This window comes from Nomia melanderi, chromosome 14, assembly GCF_051020985.1.
Source record: "Nomia melanderi isolate GNS246 chromosome 14, iyNomMela1, whole genome shotgun sequence".
NCBI lineage: Eukaryota > Metazoa > Arthropoda > Insecta > Hymenoptera > Halictidae > Nomia > Nomia melanderi.
Window position 1 is genome coordinate 4,357,553 of NC_135012.1, and position 15,211 is coordinate 4,372,763.

Genomic DNA, 15,211 nt, shown 5'->3' on the forward strand with positions numbered 1-15,211 from the left:
CATATTGATTCCTTGTCCGGTTAATCAGGTTTCCAATTTTTATCTTTCCCTTTGTCCCTGGTATCACTAAGAACACTTTATCATCCACCTTGTTCCCCATTCTTTTGTAATTAGTTCAACTGGTACGTCCAGTTAATAACATTTCAGATTTTTACGTTCACTATTAAGAGGTTGGTGAAACGTTCGATTAACACTAGAACTATCGTAACAGTCATTTTGGCTGGTTTCGGTTTTCTCGTTTTTTAACAATTGATACCTTAAAAGTTTTGAATACTCGAAATGAGTTTGAAAATAAATAGTTTCACTTAAGTTCTATAACAGATATCCAAAAAAACTGAAAATAATCTATTGTTACAATTTTTGTACGGATTCCACGTCAAGTATAGTAAATGATCGGTAGTTCTAGTGTTAACCCTTTGCGGTCCGAAGTGCTCTTGATTCCTCGCGTTGAGGTTCACGTCGACGTTAGTTCATTCAATTACAGCTTAATATGACGCTCTATTTATTTATTCAAGAATACTCGGGAGTCATTGAAATGTTACCTTTAAATGGTACAATTGCGATACTACAAATAAATATAGAGAAAATTGTTAAAACAGGTAGAGGTTGCAATAAAGTAGAATGTCGAGTCCGACTCGACATAAGACTGCTAAGTGTTAAGATTATTGAGATTTCCGCGTTTCCCCCAAGAAACCCGCCGACATCGCTACGATCCTGGCGCTAGATCATTCTCGTCCAATCGCGACGGTTATTTAGCAGCTAGTCTGGTGGACGGAGAAACCGGTTGGCCCCACTTTCGCGGCGAGAACGGAGCAACGCTCCGGCGAACGAAAGGTGCGCACGAGGCCTCGTGAATTTCGCGTCGTCCTCCGTTTCCCTTTATCCTTCGTCGGTCTAAAGGTGCGTTTACAGCGGATCACCTACAGAAACTAAGAGAGCCGTCTATAAACTATCTTTCTTCGGTGAATTCCCAATTCATCTCTAATAACCACATCGTATCAATCCTGCGCAATCAACGCCGCAATCACTATCGAAACAAAACTATTATCCCCAATCCCTCTATTCGATGATCATCCACTTAATTACCTAACCCAGTATCTATGCCATCAATCTATACCATCAATTACCAAACGCCATTCAATCTAAACGCTTCCAACGCGAAACAAAAGCTCACAACTCTCCGCTCCGATGAAACATCACGCCGTTGTAAACGAGCCTTAACCCGTTCACGCGCATTTTTCGAATGGAAACTCCCCTGAAGCGTATCGAACGTTTCCGAAAGCATTAGTACAACGTTACCGATCCTCTATTTTGCTGGACGATAAAGGAGGCCACGGGAAGAGGAGAAAAACGCGGAAAAACCCTCGGAAAAACACGGTCGCCGAGAGAAACGAACCTTCCGACGCGTCCAATTCGCGTCGCAGTCGCAGGATCTCGCCGGCAGAAAATTCATTTCGCGTGACGGACAGCGGAATCGACGCGACGCGAATTCCGCGCGTGACATTCCATCGCGCGGCTCGTCCGCGCCGCGTTTCGTGAACGTGGCTGGACACCGACCGCGTAAACAATGAGGTGAAAGTAACGAAGAGAGACGGCTGGCTTCCTCTTCGATCCGTGGATCGTTGTAAATCGTCGCGGAAGCGCGGACAGTCGGCTCGATGCCGCGCGCGCGGCAGGACCGAGCGAGCGCCAGTTTCGTTTAATTAAACGGGCCACGCTCGTGGGACGCGCGGTCGCGCGCTCGAACGGATCGGAAAACGATTCTTTGCCACCGGCGCGACTTCTCTCTCTCTCTCTCTCTCTCTCTCTCTCTCTCTCTCTCTCTCTCTCTCTCTCTCTCTCTCTCTCTCTCTCTCTCTCTCTCTGTCTCTCTGTTTTCATCGTCGAATCAAAACGAATGAACCGAAATCTCGGGTTTTCCACTGTCGTAACTACGCGAACATTCCCCGATACCTAGATCTCTCGCTTTCAGCACGAAATAATGGGAAACTCGATAGTTTATCGTTAGCTCCGGTTTGTTGGAATACTCCGTTAACTGTCTCTCTTGCATCTGTCGTGTTTACTTGAACCAATTCGAGGGAAATTTCATGTTTTAAGCTATCAAAGCGAGATAACGACAGCCCGAGCTGTCTTAAAGCTGTCACTAGAAGCTTCGAAGAAGTCTTTCTAATATCACTATTGTCACTTTGTACACCGAAAACACTAGACGTCCTCCGGTTCCCAGCGTCCCCCCGACTCCACCTGTGCAAACAGCCGCCGAAGGCAACTCTGACCAGGTAACTCGACGCGGAAAGAGTCGTAAACCCGCGGCGTTCGCCGCAATAAAGTCTCGGCCCGCGAGTTCCTTCTCTCGGTCGGATCTGACATAGCCGAATGGTCAGGTAGCGTCTCGGCCAATCATCTTCCACGCTTTGTTTACGTCCTCGTGTTCGGTCACGCGGTTGGCTACTCCGAGTCGCTCGCTCAAGGAGCCTTTCAGTCCGCGATTGTTCGCGTGCTCGGCCGTGTTTCGCCGCCTGGAACTCGCCGATGTCGCCTCGGCGACACGCAACCGTCGCCAATCCTCGAAGAATCGTGCCTCGTTCTCGGTACCATCGCGCTCGCACGGGGAACAGTGAGTCGGTGAAAGGTTCCGGTGCCACCGAGTTCGCGCGTCTCGGCTCGAATCGATGCTCCGCGCTTCGCCGCTGCGATCCAGGCCCGAAGATCCCCTTGAAAACCGACTCCCGCGGGCAACGCAGCTCGGCTGCCGCTGGAACCTTCGGGAAAACCACCGGGAACGCGGACGCCTCGGCCGAGCGATTGAAAAACGCTTGATCAACCGGTCCCCGAGCCGATCGCTGCTTGGACTTACCGGTAACCGGATCGACCTTTGGTAACGCGATCGCTTTTGGAAAACACGATAGTACAGGGATTGCCGGGCCTGTTGGCATCTTGGGCTCGGTGCACGCTAAGCTGGTGTCCTTTGTCGTTTGGAACACGGTGACCTTTGACGTTTCCAGTTGCTCGCTGGTGTTGCTTGGATAGTGCAGGTTTGCAGGGAAAGATGATGTGTCGGTGGAAGAAGAGGTGACGGAAGGGGATCGAGGTTCTTGCATCGATGAAAGCTAGTGGGATAGAATAGGTTTGATTGGGAGATAGTTAAGATTCGGAGCTGTGAACTTTGGAGAAAGATTCAATGAAGAAGTGGATCTGGTTTTTCAATGATGGGAATCTGTGAACTTTGAGATCTTTGGAGATTCAATGAAGAAGTGAATCTGTTTTTTCAATGATGATTGGGAGCTGTGAACTTTGAGATCTTTGGAGAAAGATTCAATGAAGGGAATCCGTGAACTTTGAGATCTTTGAAGAAAGATTCAATTGGGAAGTGAATCTGATTTTTCAATGATGTGAATCTATGAACTTTGAGATCCTTGGAGAAAGATTCTATGAAGAAGTGAATCTAATTTTTCAATGATGATTGGGAGCTGTAAACTTTGAGATCTTTGGAGAAAAATTCAATGAAGAAATGGATCTGGTTTTCCAATTATGGGAATATATGAACTTTAAGATCTTTGAAGATTCAATGAAGAAGTGAATCCGGTTTTTCAATGACTGGAATCTGTGAACTTTAAGATCCTTGGAGAAAGATTCAATGGAGAAGTCTGGTGTTTTAATGATGCTTGAGAGCTGTGAACTTCGAGATCTTTGAAGCAAGATTCAAGGAAGAGACCCTAATTTTTCAAAAAGTATGCACGCTGAGTGTGATCTGTTATGTATACAATAATAATGTATAACAAATCAATAGACGACGCTGGAGTTCGAGCAAAGAACAGGTAGTTCTTAAGCCACAGCGGTGAATCATCGTCCATCGACTCAGAATTTTCTCCACGCTTCGCCAGAGGTTGAAGCTAACCCCCAGGGTCCACAGGTGAAACTTGAAATTGCGAGAAGTTGCGAGAAGAGTTAATCGGCCGGAGGATCTGGAGGACTGGACTGGGACCAGTGGGACACGCTCTAATGCGCTAACTGTTACAGTAACTCTTCGGAGATATATCCTCGCCGGAGACAGGTGTCTAGAGAAAAAGGAACATCATTCCTCTGCTGTGAATCAAATATGTTCCCTGGCGCTCGCTATTGGCTGGACGAAATTAGATGAAGAGGTTCAAGCTTCCACCACACTAAGCCACGTGACAACTTAGTATTACCTACCAACCTTACACATCGCGAAGATAAAACATTCCTCTCTTAAACTAACGAATCTCCCAAATCAAACCTCGTAACTTTCAAAGCTACAGTTCAAGCTTCGAAGACACAAAACATCAAAGCAACATCCCCAAGACAAGCATCTAAACATTCCTCTATCAAAACGATAGACCTTGCAACTTGAAACATCGAACAAATGATAAAATCGCAAGGAAGACATTGAAAATCGTTTGCTACTTCCACAGACTGAATGCTCAAGGTTGCTCGAGGCTCAACTGTATCCCGACGTTCCAACACCGATTTGTTGACGGTTGAGAGTATACGGTGAACAGTTGATAGTCATTTTTCGCGGTCCCGCGGAAATCCTGCGGCAGGGATGCGCCCGAAGAAAAAAGAATTCCGATCGGACGGATACCGGGACCGGCCAGAGGGAGGAGACGCGACGAAAATGAGCGGAGCGGAGGTCTGAGGGACACACACGCGGCGCAAAGGTGGAGGACCTTGCCGCGGCAAACCGGTTTCTGCATTTGGTGCAACGACGCGCCTCCTGCGCCGCGTTTGCTGCCGGCCGCCGGAGTTTTCAGGAAGAACATTTTCACGTGGCCACCTTCCACGGTGAAGGTGGAAAGCCTGCGAGAGCGACCGGCTTTCGCTCTTCATGGGAACGCTCCTCGGGACTCGGGCCTGGATGCATTTGTAGGGTAGGTCCTTGCTCAATTTTTGCTCTCCTCCCGCGCGCCGCGCGACAGGTGCGTGTCTATTGTTCTTTCTACACTTTCCGGCGCGTTTTTTAGCTGGTCTCCGAGAGCCGCCGACGACGGGGACAGTTTCATTTAGATTTTATCGGTTTTACCCTTATCAGTACAAGAATATCGTGGAATTTATTTATTTATTTAGCATACGTGCTTCAACCCTTTGGTACACAGAAAAATAAACTACAAAGAGATAGATAGATTATACAGAAAAGTAGGCCAGAAATCGCGTGGTATTATTTTTGAAAGTAAGAAGGGAAGAAGAAAAATTGAGAGAGTAGGAAAGTCTGTTGACATTAACCCATGCGCTGCCAAGAACGAGTATACTCGTCTTTGGCAGGGTGTTATGCGTTGGTACGCAGGAACTATATTAACGAGAAATCTATTCACAAAATAAGGGAAACAATGGTATTTTATTTCTCCACATTTCACGTATCGACAGATTACTCAAGACTTAATGTTAAATACGAAATTTTACAATTTTGATGCACCAATCGAGTGGTGACTGAGAGGCACCTTTGGAGTGCAAAGAGTTAATGAAAAACTAAAGCGAAACAAAGAAGAATTACACGTTTACGTGAAAAAATAAAGAATTCATCGCTGAAAGAGTTAGTATCATGTCAAGCTTTACGATGACGTGTATACTCGTCAAACACAGTTAACTGGTTAACTGGTTGCCCTGTGACTTGCTCTCGCTTAGAGACACAACTCTGTGAGAAATTTCTTGAGAAAAGAGAAGATTCTAAGTATAATTATTGTAGAACAGTAATGGTTCATTTGAATTCGAAAGTCATGTAATGTTTGTGATTGTGAAATTTTGTGTCGAATTTTCGAGAGTCCGCCATATTACAAGACAAGGGGTTAAGTAACGTGTTTTATATTATTGGACTTTCGTGGATTGAGATTTTTGAATTGTTGTATTGTTACTTCCATACTGTTAGTAGACTGTAGATCTTGACACGTCCAATAAAATTAGAAATATAGAGTTAGACTTTGTAGGATGATATAGACAAAGATAAGAATAAATTAAATGGTTGATATTTATTAAATGGTTGACAAGCCTATTAGCGACAAGATAATGAACAGACAAATGTCAGTCGTTGTCTAGGAACAATAGTAATTACAATGCTGACTGCATCGATAGTCGTGTGCGTTCAGTCATTGATACTCCCTAGCGAGACACATGTGAAATTTAATTTACATCTGTTAACCAGGCGCTCGATCAATCGTTATCGAGACGAAACTCGCTCGGAGCGATTTTAATGAAGTCGTCGGTTGTTTGACCGGCTCACTTGTAGGAGCCTCCGTCATCGTTTCTGTAATAAATCATTCTAATCCGTCGAACGATCGGGATATACGGACACGCATGGAAATTTCAGTTTCGAAGAGCGCACATAAAGTCGACGAATATTATTTATTACGTGGCCTGGTTGCGTGTGCACGCGCACCGCCGCGAATGCAAATTGCAGTTTCGTAATCCCGATTCACCCGGAGATAAGAGAAATCCGCCGTGAACGAAGTGGATCGAGGAAAACGATCCACGGAGCGATCCGAGCCGTGTTGTAGTGGGCGGCGCACGCGGCAGGTATCGACGGGCATCGGAGTGAAAGTGGAACTGACGATCGAATACTAATCCCGATATCGCGGCCGGCGATGCTAATTGAATCGGTCTCGCGAATCCTCGCGAGTTGCGCGAGGATTTAGAAAAGATCGCGAGAATTTCTAATCGTATTTGGTGGATGTTTTCGTGAATCAACTCCTTGGTTTTTCGGTTTGAAACTGGCGTTAACGTTGTTTTATTTAATTGTGGTTTGATGTGGTATATTGGTAATTATATTTGTTATATTTCGGGGATGTAAAGTTGAAAGTGTATGTGATGCAGTTTTGGTATTGGGAATAACTAGAGTAGAAATTGATGGAATGTTTGGCTGGTGTAATATAAATTTGATATTGGAAATAACTAGAGCAGAAATTAGTGGAATATTTAGCTACCTGTATGATCTAATTTCGATATGAAAAATTGCAGTAGAAGTGGGTCAAATAGTTATAGTAAAAATTAAACCATTTATCTACACGTATATGATACAATCTTGATATTAAGAATAATTAAAGCAGAAATTAATGAAATACTCTTCTACTCGATATAATTTCAACATGAAAAACTACATTGGAAATTAGTGAAACACGTATGGAAATAAAATTCAATGTCGTCTCTCGTCCACGTAGGACGATGGATTAACACATTCCATACCGCGTCACTCGTATAATTTCCGAGTGACTCAGTTTTCCCCGTAACTCTCATACGTGTCGCTCGCATTTTCTTCACAACACGTCAACATTTTATTATACGCTCGATCGCTTTCGGAATACACCCGAGAGCGTGCTCGCGGAACGTGTCAACCGGTGTTCCTTCTCGACGAAGACGACTATCGATTCATCGTGAGCGGGAGACGCAAAAATCGTTCGCGAATTAGGTTCCCCCCTCTTCCAGGGGAAAAAATACACTCGAGATTAAAGCGGACGTGTCGCTCTCGGCGGTGATCACGGTTCAAACCCAGATTAAAGGTGAATCTCCGCGTGCCATTACCTTTTCTCTGCTTTCGTAATCGCTGCTCCAGAATCACGCGTCCAATTAACCCTTTACACTCGAGACGCGACTCTCTGTCACCAAATGATTTAACCCTTTGCACTCGGAAGTATTTCGTTGGAAATGCTTAACATTTTCTAACTAGATGATGATATTTTTTGAAATTAACTCAAAGAGAAATCACAAGTACATTGAGAAATAAGCTTTTTTGTCTCGGTATTTCACGCATCGATTAATTATACACGATTAATTATATTATATAATTATATAATATATATTTATACGATACGATTAATTATACGCGGACTGAATCACAAACGATTCGAAACTTCGGTAAATCCATTCTACGAGTTTCCGCGAGAAAACGAAATAAATTCTACTGTTTGGTAGCTGCGCCGTTGAAATCAACGAATACTTGAGTTAACACGCTTTAATTAACACTGACAAAAACGCGAGTTTCATTTGTATATTTTAATTTTTTAAGAAAATTGTACAAAATTCAACAACTGTGCACTTTCCCCGAAAATGGGGCATGTGCATAACTGATCATTAAAACCGATTTGAAGCCTTATATCATATGCTACGAGGCAAGAGTATAACTATTGAAATGTTTGTTATAAAATACTTTTCACCCCATTCAAATATGTTGTTTCGTTTTGGAGTAAAGCAAACAAATAAAATAAGTAAATAAATGCAAAGGAACTAGTAAAATAAAGTCGTAATATAAAAAGATCTAAAATATATTAATAGTAATGGTACAATGTTAAATGTTGAAAAATGATATTTTTGAACGAATGTATTAATCAGAATAAATGTATTAATAAGAGCCCGTTTATACACTTACCCCGCCCCATCTTATCAAATTTTATAATTTTACTTCGTCAAATCAGGTGGTGACTGAGAGTGCAAAGTGACTCTCTAGTGCAAAGTGTTGATACAGCGAAATTATAAACCTTGGTATTTACCACTGACCTTTGTACACTGTGTCAGTACGTGAAATATTCGAAGAAAATAGTTTTGTTCCCTAATTCTTGTGTGCTTTCTTGAAAAATTCATCTTAAAGAATCTTCTCTACATCTAATTACAAAGTGTTGAATATTTCAAGTGAAAAGCTTTCGAGTGCAAGGGGATAATCCTGCGAAGATTTAGCGACGATTTCCATATATTTCTTTGCCTGTGCCGCTACCTGTCGCCTAAAATAAGATGTTCTGAAAACCGTAATAAAGACACAACATTTCCTGCTTCATTTCAAACGGAACTATGTCTACGCGATTAATCCTAATCGTACCACGTGTTTCTTTAACACGTTGAATGCCATATTTTGCTTATGAACTGTATTGATTTTTTAAGTAAAATATTAAATTATATTCAAGTTTTTTAAAATTTTATATATTTTGATATCGTTTCTTGATGTTTTCGGTGCTTTGTAACGTATACAGCTATTCTTAATCATGTGTCCCTTAAAAATATTTTGCTACAAAAATTAACGTGCACCACATGTGGCACTTAACTTGTTAACGAATCATACCACGATGTGACTCTCAGTTACTTATGAGAATAAAAGGAATGATTAAAATGTTATTGTTTTCGTTTATAGGGCCCAAATTTTGAAAGTCCAAAGAAACTTTCGAAAATGCAATAGGAAATAATCCAAAAATTTAAGTAAAACGTTCAAATGTGACTCAAAGCCACATCGAAACTTTCGAAAATATAATACGAAATAATCCGAAAATTTAAGTAAAATGTTCAAATGTGACTCAAAGCCACATCGTGATCAGTTAGGGGTAAACCAACGAGGGAAATCGAACCTGGTAATTCGAAAAATTATGAAACTCTATGTGTAAGTAGAGTAATTCAAGCTTAATACATTGCAATTTCTTCCATACCGAATTTCACTTTGAAGAAGTAAAACCACTCCTTGAAAAATGCAAATTTTTCTTCCCCATGGATTATCTTGAGAATAGAAGAGGCAGCGAAAAGAAGATTCAATAAAAAATACGTCTTTCATCTCTATAAAATTATATTTTGCCACCATAGATTCCAGAATGTGAGAAATGAATCGAAATTTCCATAAACCGACCCACGATCAGCATCTTAGAAATAATCGTTCACCCTTTGATCCTTTATTTACGAGAACCCCGATCGAAATCGGACAATCTAACTCACAGTTGCAACAAAATAGACTCTTCCCAGCTTGTTCCGCTGATCCGCGGGGAATGTTCGTTATCATGGAACAATGGGCTCGTTATTAAACGCGCGGACACTCTCGTTTTTCGCGTTGCGTGTCTCGACTCGCAGCTATCTTTGAATCAGCGTGCGAAAGGAATCAGCGTGCACGGCGAATTAATGGGGTGGTTTAATTAGCATAGACCGCGCAGAACAGTAACATTGAAAAGGATCTCTCTTCCGGAACGCGGTTCAAAAATGCCGGAGGATACGCGAGATTTGAAATCAGTGGCTTCCCAGCGTCTCGATACGCTGCCAGGCTCCTTTGGCGGTCGCGGACGCGGAAAACGCAGGAACGTAACAAGTGGCGTCTGGAAAAGTGTTCCAGTTTTTCCTCTCAAGTGTGGAGCGCACCGGAAACCGTTTCAAAATCCGAAATTCGAGTATTCGCGTAAGGAAAATTGAAAATTGCCTATATAGACGTTTATTTAAACGATGATAATTTTTATATTTTTCGTTGTCAACACAAACTTCGTTGTTTTTAAATATCTTTTCTTTTTTTTCCGCGTTTATTCAAAACAACGCATACACGCACGCTACACCCATACATGTACACGCACATCCATGAAGTTTACATCAATATTAACCTACGCGTCTACACCTATGTGTTGCTAAGTAGTCTCTGTTATGCAAAATGACTTTCATTTAACCCTTTGCACTCGGAAGTTTTTCACTAGAAATATTTGAACATTTTCTGATGAGATAAAATCGATATTTTGTGAAACTAAGTCGATGAGAAATCACGCGTACATTGAGGAACAAAGCTATTTTATTTGAATATTTCTCGAAATGATGCATTATAAGAAATATAATATTGAACATCAAATTTTATAGTTTTACTGTATGAAATCAAGTGGTCAGTGAGGACTGAGACTTGCGGTAAAGATTTCTAGACTAATTTAACGAGAATCAATGTTGTTCGTTACCCACTGATCAAAGTAAACAACTATTTTGTTAATGATTTATCTTGAAATTCAATTTCCACTTGAAGATACACAGAATATACATAGAATTTTTCTCTTTTTCCAATAAATTATTAATGACAAAGTTATGTTGATCACAGTTGAGAAGCAAATCATAGGGCAAGGGTTAAAGATACAAATTTTCTACGAATAAATTCTGTCACTCTATTTATATAACGTTGGAATATCCATTGTTATTGAAAAAACTTCATAATATCCCCGTGACGTAAATAAAATATAACCACCATATGTTTAGTTGTATATCTTACAATTTTTATCTGGAGCATTTTGTTTGTATCACTCATACTTCTTAAGTTATTGACCTTTGTCTAGAACATGGCCATTTGACGTTCGTCAGTTTCTAGGGAACGTCTTATTTTCCCTGCAGACGAAACTCCCGGAGAAAACGTCGGTTTCGCTTCTTCAGCCTGCGAAAAAGCGAGAAAACGCGTTTAGAGTGTCCGGAAGTGGTCTCCTTCTTTGCTGGTCTCGTAGTTGAGCTCTTTGTTCATTTGGGAATACCGTTCTTATACTGTGTTTCGCTTGAACTTGCTTTTGAATTCTTGTTTGTCGAATTATGGATGCTTCCCACGTTCTCGAAGCTGGGGGCGGTTGATTAGAACTACCCTAGTAAGTCGAAATCATCTGTATTAGACTCCTTGTTTTGCTGTTACTTAGATTATTAGGATAGTATCATTAGAAAATTGCTATTGAATACATTCTTCTTCAGTGTTAGAATATTGAATCTCAAAAACAAGGTCTTAACACTGAAACTGCCAGACAAATCAATACAACTCTGATTTCTCCATTCTGCAATTATTAAAAATCAGATGTATCTCAGAAATCATTCAAGAAACTAATTTAGCAATACGCAGACTGGTTTACAAATCAATTAACACGTTGAATGCCGCACGATTTTATAATGCGAAATACGTCAAATGGAAAAAATATGATATTAACTCATTTGATGGAATCACATTACTATTATAGCGCGTTCTTCTAGTTGAATGTCACGAAATTAGGAAGCATTATTTGTAATATAGAAATGTTTCCAAATAATCGTTTCATTGAGTGAACTATAGTAATTCAATTTGGTTGGGGTCACCGGTGACCCCCACGGCATTCAACGTGTTAACCCTCTACGGATGAAGATTCTTTGAAACATAGAAAACCGTCAGCTCATGAAGCTAAATTATATAAATTGCTTAGATAATCGAGAAAGAGAAACTACGTACTGACCTCCTGCTGTTCTAACAATCGAATTATTTGTTTGCGACGTGGTGTTGCAAATATGAACATCTGATCACAAAATATCGACGTTCGCCCGCAAAGGGTTAACTCTGAAATATACAAAACCCACAACAGATGAAGCTAAATTATATGTCAATTACTTGAGCAATAGAAAAATAGGAAACTACGTGCTAATCTCTTGCGATTCCATTAATTAAATCATTTATTTACGACTTAGACTTGCAAATATGAAAATTTCATCTTGTTGCAATGTCAATATTCGCCCGCAAAGGGTTAAAGTCTATAAAAACAGTCCTGAAATTTACAGAGGAATTTCGAAAAGTCAATCGAACCAGCCAGTTTACTATCAGACAATTGACATTTCAGAAATATTCTTCACGCTCTCTTACTAACATTCCAGTAATTTGATTCCTCTGTCAGAGGATTCGCCTCGGTCCCAGTCGATTCGCGTTAGAAAAAGTGAACGATCCAACCCCGTAACTGCTCGAACATTCCAGATTCAATTCGAGCAAGATTTATTCACAATTATCTCTCCCGAATCTTGAACGATGTCCCTCGATTTTCTCCATGCAACGGAGTTCACCCGAAAACTTCTTCTGCGACTTTTAAAAGGCTGACGGATACCTGCACGAATTTTACGAGCGTATCCCAGCGATGGCCCCATATACGCGTCCGTCGGTCGTGTCCGGTAATCCGTGGCATCTTCACGGTCCCCGGCATCACGGCCGAAAGACAATAGCGGTACCATTCTTACGCGTTTTACGATCGCAGTTGGACTATTCCGAGGAAATAAGCGTAAGAAAGCCGGTCTTTACGAGGAGCCTTTACGGCTCTTTACTCTCGTTACTCTTTCCGCCGCGAGACGTAACGCGTCGGCCGCGACGGAGCCGTCGCGCGGTTCGAGGCGCTCGATATTTTGCGCGTTTGATAAGCGCCGAGAAGTAATTCGGTTTACTTAACACATTGTACGCCGGCGAAATTTTAGCTAGTAAAAACGCGAGCGTCGGTGATTATACTGATACATTTTTAACACGTTGAATGCTGTGGTGGTCACCGGTGACCATCAATCGAATTGAATTACTATAATTCATTCAGTTAAACTATGATTATTTGAAACGATTTCTGTATTAGAAATAATGCTGCCTAATGCGGTGACATTCAGCTAGATGAACATGCAGTAATAATAATGCAATTCAATCAAATGATTTAATATTGTATTGTATTGTATTTAATATATGCATTCAACGTGTTAAACATCGATCAAGCCGAAATTTCTAACTTACGAGAAAGAATAAGGAATTCGATTTTGTAATTTTACTTTGGATTTGTGTTATACATATCTGAAATGTTACATGAAGGTAGGATTAGCAATTAAACGATAGACTAAAAATCCTGCATTATCGCGGGACCGGAGCGCAATGTGTTGACACTTTGCCACAGCGGTCACCGATGACCGGAGCTTCCAAATTACAAGAAAATAATTATCACTTGGAAGATCATTGATTTCGAATACAAATCTTCCGTAACGTAAGTAACTAGGTAATAGGGTAATATAAGAATTTTCATATCAAAAGATTAATAGGTCTTGTTTTGTATCTTTGCTATAGAAAGAATAAGTGATATATAAAACGCTGATGTTTTTCGTGGCAGTCAACGTGTTAATACACTACGTACCGGCTACTTTTCAGAAAACTGAATTGTTCGGATGGAAATTTTCAGTGAGATCAACTTATATCACTACACATACAAAAACTCAGACATCATAACGTTGTGTAATATATTTCAAATAGATAATCAATTCGAATCAAATTTTATATTTTTTCAATGCTGTGGTAATGAGCAAAGTCGCATAGCTAAGTGTCTTTATATAGAAACGAGATTTCTCGTTGCCAGTACGCAATGTGTTAAGTTCCCAAGTACTTTGCTTTGAATTTGACACAGAACAACGCTCCGCGTAACAAATGCTTCAAACGTTAGGACGAGGGTCGTTAAGTTTCGTCGTGTTTCGGTGAATTTCTGTCCAGCAACGTGTGGCCTGGTGGAATTTTTGGAAGCGAGTCAGAATTTATTTTCTGCTTTATGTGTCGATGAATTCTGCGCTATTCGTTGTGATCTACTCGCGGAACTATTTGCTTTCTGGTTTACGTTGTATTAGCGGATTGTATGCGATTCATTCTGATCTGTTTACAGAACTATTTGCTTTCTGTTTTGCGTTGTGCAATTGAATTGCGTGCAATTTCGAGCTGTTTCCGGCACTTCCGCTAGACGAAACACCGAAAGAAAGGAACTTACGAAGTAACATAACGTCTCGAATGTTTATATTGCGAGTGAGCATGAAATATATTTTCAACCCTTTGCATTCGGAAGTTGACTCTCAGTCACCACTTGATTTGACGCAGTAAAACTATAAAATCTGATATTTAATATCAAACTTTGTATAACACCCCAATACGTGAAATACTGGAATAAAATAGCTTTGTTTGTGTGGTACACGTGGCACGGAACGTGTTAACCCTTAGAGTATCAACGTCGCTGTCGACGTTGAAATTTTGTCCGAAGTTTTAATAGCGATAAACGTAATCATCAATAGAACTTTTCATAGTTTCTATTGTACTCTCTTTGTTTGTACCTCATTTTTATTTAGTTTACAAATGTCACTCGAAGGGTTAAATATAAATTCTCCTGCGTTTTAATATTCTGAGTAGACGGTTTTAGCGTCGACACGGTTTCACGGTTTACGGATCACGTGGATTGGACGGTGCTCGTCCCCGCCTTTCCGTTCTTTTCAGATTCTGCATGAAATTAACCGCGCAGCCTGAAACTTTCCGTTACGGGGACCTTGCTCACCCTTCTTCCTGTGACGGACTAGGAGAAAAACAGCCCGGAAAAGGGCGGCACCTGTAGTACAGGTATCGATCTACGGGGTGTCCTTTAAGTTCCTTATTCGCAGCTAAAAGAACTTCGAAATTCACTTTACCTTCATATCGAATCGAAGTAATTTCTATTTACGGATAAATATTTTTATCGATACTCTACACGATACTAATAATGATTAACCCTTTGAACTGTGTAGGCTCCAATATTGTACCAGGAATAATATTAGATATTTTAATTAATCTTAAAGTAATTACCCTGCAATTATTAGATCTTTCACACATCCAAATTTTGCACTAAGAAGGAAAATGGATCTAAGAAATGTTATAGCATTCTTCATTTTCCTAGGGATATTATAAAAATAAGTTGCAGTT

General features: G+C 40.7%; 1 protein-coding gene across 10 annotated transcripts in view; it reads left to right on the forward strand.

Annotated features, from left to right (window-relative positions):
• Nucleotides 1–15,211, forward strand: part of wake (ankyrin repeat and fibronectin type III domain containing protein wide awake) — a 212,862-nt gene that overhangs the window by 128,058 nt on the left and 69,593 nt on the right. Inside the window, exon 1 of one of the 10 annotated variants that reach the window (XM_031976801.2) lies at nt 2,495–4,886. The exons of the other annotated variants lie outside the window; for them this stretch is intronic. The gene's annotated coding sequence lies outside the window, so the exon portion shown is untranslated. Of the gene's footprint in view, nt 1–2,494; nt 4,887–15,211 lie in introns of those variants that run through there. 10 annotated transcript variants of the gene reach the window in all.